The sequence below is a fragment of the Triticum aestivum genome, chromosome 1B (genome assembly GCF_018294505.1).
Source record: "Triticum aestivum cultivar Chinese Spring chromosome 1B, IWGSC CS RefSeq v2.1, whole genome shotgun sequence".
Taxonomy (NCBI): domain Eukaryota; kingdom Viridiplantae; phylum Streptophyta; class Magnoliopsida; order Poales; family Poaceae; genus Triticum; species Triticum aestivum.
In genome coordinates this window covers 160,339,897-160,345,896 of record NC_057795.1, presented here as the reverse complement: position 1 = coordinate 160,345,896, position 6,000 = coordinate 160,339,897, and positions in this window count along the sequence as shown.

The following is a 6,000-nucleotide window of genomic DNA, read 5'->3' as shown; positions in this document are numbered from 1 at the left end:
GGAGGGAATACTACCTCGTATTTAGTATAAAATTTTGACCATAGATTTACCTAAGAAAATGCCAATGCAAGTCACTAAAAATTACACCATTTGAAATTATGTTCAAATACGAATCCAACGATATAGTTCTTAGTGACATGCATTAACATTTTGTCAGTTAAATCTATGGTCAAATTTTGATACTACAAAATTGGAAGAGTAACCATAGAGTTACTGGAGTAGTCTAAGTTACTTTCCACTATGACTAGCGTAGGCTACTATAGTAGTACAGCATAAAAACGATGTAGGTGATCATGTGAGAAAAAATAGTAAAAACATTTCTTTTGGTGCAGTGTGTAGATGCAGTTTTGAACACTGCACTTGTCATCGTAATTTGGGAAAATGACGAAACAATTGAGCTATGTTGTGATTACCGTTTACTTATAGGAAAGAAGTTTCACCTCGATGAGTAGCTTCTTCGTGCACGGAAAGCATGTAAGGAATCCAACAACTTGATCCAGATTGGGGCCGATAGATTTTAGTGCCAAGATCTTTAGTGTGCGCATGGACTGGGTCAAGCTTCTGGGAATCATTTTCTGGAAGATAGTCGTAAATACATCAAGAAGAAATTTAAAAATGTGAATTTCAAGAATACGGAGAAGAAGATGAGTGTTGTACCTGAATGATTACGGATCCAATAAAGAGTTTGGAGAATTTGGCAGACGAGTACACCAACGTTGTCAATTTTGGCGCGCCGTTGACCCTGATTTTTGTTGGACCTTCTAGATCCGTTACAAGCAATCTCTCAAGGAAAGGTGCATTCTCAATTACCATAACGTGGAACAGCTGGAGTGATCTCTTCCCAATTGATGTCTTATTGCGGGGCCAGCAAGACACATAAATCCATCGGAGATTTGTCGAGGCGATGTGGAGGCTAATGAACCCATGGATCTGCTCAAGACGAAGGTACTCGAGCACAGTGCAGCTCTGGAGCAGGTGCTCCATAGCCTTATTCGAGATGACAACGTCGAAGAGGTCGAGCTGCTTGAGTTGAGGGAGAAGAAGGGCGGGCGTGGCATTAATCTAGGGAAGATAGCGTGAGATGAAGATGGCGCAGCGCAGCGTTGGCGTGAGGCGGAGCGCGGACGGCGACAGAGAGCGACATCATCCAGCTTCAAAGCTGAGCTCCTCGAGCTGATCTAGGGCGGGGGATAAGAATCACTCGTCGAACTTGGGTTGGACCTTGTAGTTGGTACTGAACATGCGGATATCAAGGCATCTGGCTGGCCCAGGGTGGAATGAAAGGATCTTGGAGAATGCGGCCATGCATTTGCAATCCCCGTCGGAGAGGCAGCTGTTGATGGTGAGGTTGAGGGGGAGGCAGTGCCAGAGGGGGTGCCACCACCGGGGGAGCAGGGCGGTCCGCACGACAGATTTGGTAGGGAGGAGGCCGATGATGATGAGCAACATGTTGTCGGGGAGGCTGCTGATGAAGTCCAGGCTCGCCGGATGCGGTTTTGGCTCGAGCCGCCTCCGCTTGTTGGCTGCCTCGCCGTCCATCTCAACCGGCGGCGGAGCCGGTGTACACATGTGCTGGTGTGTGTTGCGTGCTGGGTGTGCACGAGTGCGTCCTTCTGTGCATGCCGCCACGAAGTGGTGAATTGTGTGCGAGTGCGTCCTTCACACGCAAGAAGTGTGTCCTCAATGCGCCCTCAATTTACTAGCGAGCGGGGTGCTACCCCGAGTGGTTTCAACTTTGTTTACTTCACCGCGTGTCAGATGGGCCTCTAGTTTACTTATTTTCACCCACTAGCACATGGGCCAGTACGCGAAGATACAGAACACGAGCTGACAAGGCAGCATGTGGATTGGTTGACCGATCAACTAAACAATATACGGAGCTATACGCTGACACAGTGAGCATATAATCCGTCGGTATAGAGAGTTCGAGTGAGAGGGGAGGCCCGTGAGAGATAGCAGAGAGGGAGAGAGAGAGAAAGAGCTACTCCCTCCATTCGATAATGTAGTTCCAACATTTTTTTTCAAGTCAAACTTTTGAAACTTTGACCTAGTTTATAAAGAAATTACTTATATCTACAATACCAAAGATAAATGATAGTATGAAGTAAGTACTACTATGTCTTGAGCTTGTGTTGGTTTTCCTTGAAGAGGAAAGGGTGATGCAGCAATAGTAGCATAAGTATTTCCCTCAGTTTTTGAGAACCAAGGTATCAATCCAGTAGGAGGCTCCTCAAAAGTACCATGCACCTACACAAACAAACAAAGAACTCGCAACCAATGCAATAAAGGGGGTGTCAATCCCTTCACGGCCACTTGCGAAAGTGAGATCTAACAAAAATAGTATGATAAGATAAATATATTTTTGGTATTTTATAATATAGATGCAAAAAGTAAAGATGCAAATAAAAGTAGATTGGAAGCAAATATGATAAGAGATAGACCCGAGGGCCATAGGTTTCACTAGTGGCTTCTCTCAAGATAGCATAAGTATTACGGTGGGTGAACAAATTACTGTCGAGCAATTGATAGAAAAGCGAATAATTATGGGATTATCTAGGCATGATCATGTATATAGGCATCACGTTCGCAACAAGTAGCCGACTCCTGCCTGTATCTAATACTATTACTCCACACATCGACCGACTCCTGCCTGTATCTAATACTATTACTCCACACATCGACCGACTCCTGCCTGCATCTAGAGTATTAAGTTCATAAAGAACAGAGTAACGCATTAAGCAAGATGACATGATGTAGAGGGATAAACTCAAGCAATATGATATAAACCCCATCTTTCTATCCTCGATGGCAACAATACAATACGTGCCTTGCAACCCTTTCTTTCACTGGGTAAGGACACTGCAAGATTGAACCCAAAGCTAAGCACTTCTCCCATGGCAAGAAAGATCAATCTAGTAGGCCAAACCAAACTGATAATTCGAAGAGACTTGCAAAGATAACTCAATCATACATAAAAGAATTCAGAGAAGATTCAAATATTATTCATAGATAAACTTGATCATAAACCAACAATTCATCGGATCTCGACAAACACACCGTAAAAAGAGTTTACATCGAATAGATCTCCACAAGAGAGGGGGAGAACATTGTATTGAGATCCAAAAAGAGAGAAAAAGCCATGTAGCTTATAACTATGGACCCGTAGGTTTGTGGTAAACTACTCACAACTCATCGGAGGGGCAAGGATGTTGATGTAGAAGCCCTCCATGGTCGGTTCCCCCTCCGGCAGAGTGCCGGCAAAGGCTCCAAGATGAGATCTCGTGGATACAAAAGGTTAAGGCGGTGGAAATTGTGTTTAGTTGGCTCCCTGGATGTTTTCGGGGTACGTAGGCTTATATAGGAGGAAGAAATACGTCGGTGGACGCCCGCGGGGCCCATGAGACAGGGGGGCACGCCCTATGGGGGGGCACCCTCCTATCTCGTGGAGGCCTCGGTTGCTTCTTCACTTGCACTCCAAGTCCTCTGGATCACGTTCGTTCCAAAAATCACGCCCCCGAAGGTTTCATTCCGTTTGGACTCCGTTTGATATTCCTTTTCTTCGAAATACTGAAATAGGCAAAAAAACAGCAATACGGGCTGGGGCTCCAGTTAGTAGGTCAGTCCCAAAAATGATATAAATGTGTAAAATAAAGCCCAGAAACATCCAAAAGGGGTAATATAATATCATGGAACAATCAAAAATTATAGATACGTTGGAGACGTATCAAGCATCCCCAAGCTTAATTCCTGCTCGTCCTCGAGTAGGTAAATGATAAAAAGAGAATTTTTGATGTGGAATGCTACCTAGCATAATTCTTAATGTAATTTTCTTTATTATGGCATGAATGTTCAGATCCAAATGATTCATAATAAAAGTTCATATTGATAAAATAAATAGTAACACTTCAAGCATACTAATCAAAGTAACCATGTCTTCTCAAAATAATATGGCAAAAGAAAGTTCATCCCTACAAAATCATATAGTTAGGCTATGCTTCATTTTCGTCACACAAAGATGTTCCCAACTTCTATACCCCCGATGACAAGCCAATCAAATGTTTCATACTTAAATAATCTCAAACTTTTTCAACCTTCACGCAATACATGAGAGTGAGCCATGGATATAGCGCTATGGGTGGAATAGAATATGCTGATGGGGATTGTGTGGAGAAGATAAAAAAGGACAAAGTATCACATTGACAAGGATAATCAACGGGCTGTGGAGATGCCCATCAATTGATGTCAACATGAGGAGTAGGGATTTCCATGCAACGGATGCACTAGAGCTATGAACGAATGCTCAATAAAAGAAAACTAGTGGGTGTGCATCCAACTTGCTTGCTCACGAAGACCTAGGGCATTTGAGGAAGCCCATCGTAGGAATATACAAGCCAAGTTCTATAATGAAAAATTCCCACTAGTATGAAAAAGACAACTTATGAGACTCACTATATGAAAAACATGGTGCTACTTTGAAGCACAATATATGAGACTCACTACATGAAGAACAAAGTGCTACTTTGGAGCACAAGTGTGGAAAAGAGATAGTAACATTGCCCTTTTTATTTTTTTTATTTTTTTTCTTTTTTTATTTTTCTTCTTTCTTTGGGCCTTTCTTTTTTACTTTTGGCCTTTCTTCTTCTTTTTCTTTTTTTCTTTTGGGCAATGCTCTAATAATGATGATCATCACACTTCTATTGATTACAACATATGAATTACAACTCGAAACTAGAACAAGATATGACTCTATATGAATGCCTCCGATGGTGTACCGGGATGGTGAAATGAATCAAGAGTGACATGTATAAAAATTAATGCATGGTGGCTTTGCAACAAATACGATGTCAACTACATGATCATGCAATGGCAATATGACAAAAGTAAAGTATGTCATGATGATGTTGAACGGAACTGTGGAAAGTTGCATGGCAATATATCTCGGAATGGCTATGGAAATGCCATAATAGGTAGGTATGGTGGCTGTTTTGAGGAAGATATAAGGAGGTTTATGTGTGATAGAGCGTATCATATCACGGGGTTTGGATGCACCGGCGAAGTTTGGACCAACTCTCAAGGTGAGAAAGGGCAATGCACGGTACCGAAGAGGCTAGCAATGGTGGAAAGGTAAAAGTGCGTATAATCCATGGACTCAACATTAGTCAAAAGAACTCATATACTTATTGCAAAAATTTAGATGTCATCAAAAATCAAGCACTACACGCATGCTCCTAGGGGGATAGATTAGTAGGAAAAGACCATCACTCGTCCCCGACCGCCACTCATAAGGATGCACAAGCCAGGTACACTTTATGTTTCAAATTTGTTACACAACTTTGACCATACGTGCATGATACGGTACTTGCTAACTTCAACACAAGAAATCTTTAAATTCATAATCACCCAACTAGCATGACTTTAATATCACTACCTCCATATCTCAAAACAATTATCAAGTATCAAATTGATCATAGCATCCAATTCACTTCCTATGATAGTTTTTATTATACCCAACTTGGACGCCTACCATTCTAGGACCAATTTTATAACCATAGCAAATACCATGCTGTTCTAAAAGACTCTCAAAATAATATAAGTGAAGCATGAGAGACTACTAATTTCTACAAAAATAAGTCACCGACGTGCTCTAAAAGATATAAGTGAAGCACTAGAGCAAAAACTATCAAGCTCAAAAGATATAAGTGAAGCACATAGAGTATTCTACCAAATTCAAATCAAGTAGGGTTCTACCAAAAGGTGTGTACAGCAAGGATGATTGTGGTAAACTAAAAAGCAAAGACTAATATAATACATGATGCTCCAGGCAAAACACATATCATGTGGCGAATAAAAATATAGCTCCAAGCAAAGTTACCAATGAACAAAGACGAAAGAGGGGATGCCTTCCCGGGGCATCCCCAAGCTTAGGATTTTCGATATCCTTGAATATCTTGGGGGACCATGGGCATCCCCAAGCTTAGGCTCTTGGCACTCCTTATTCCA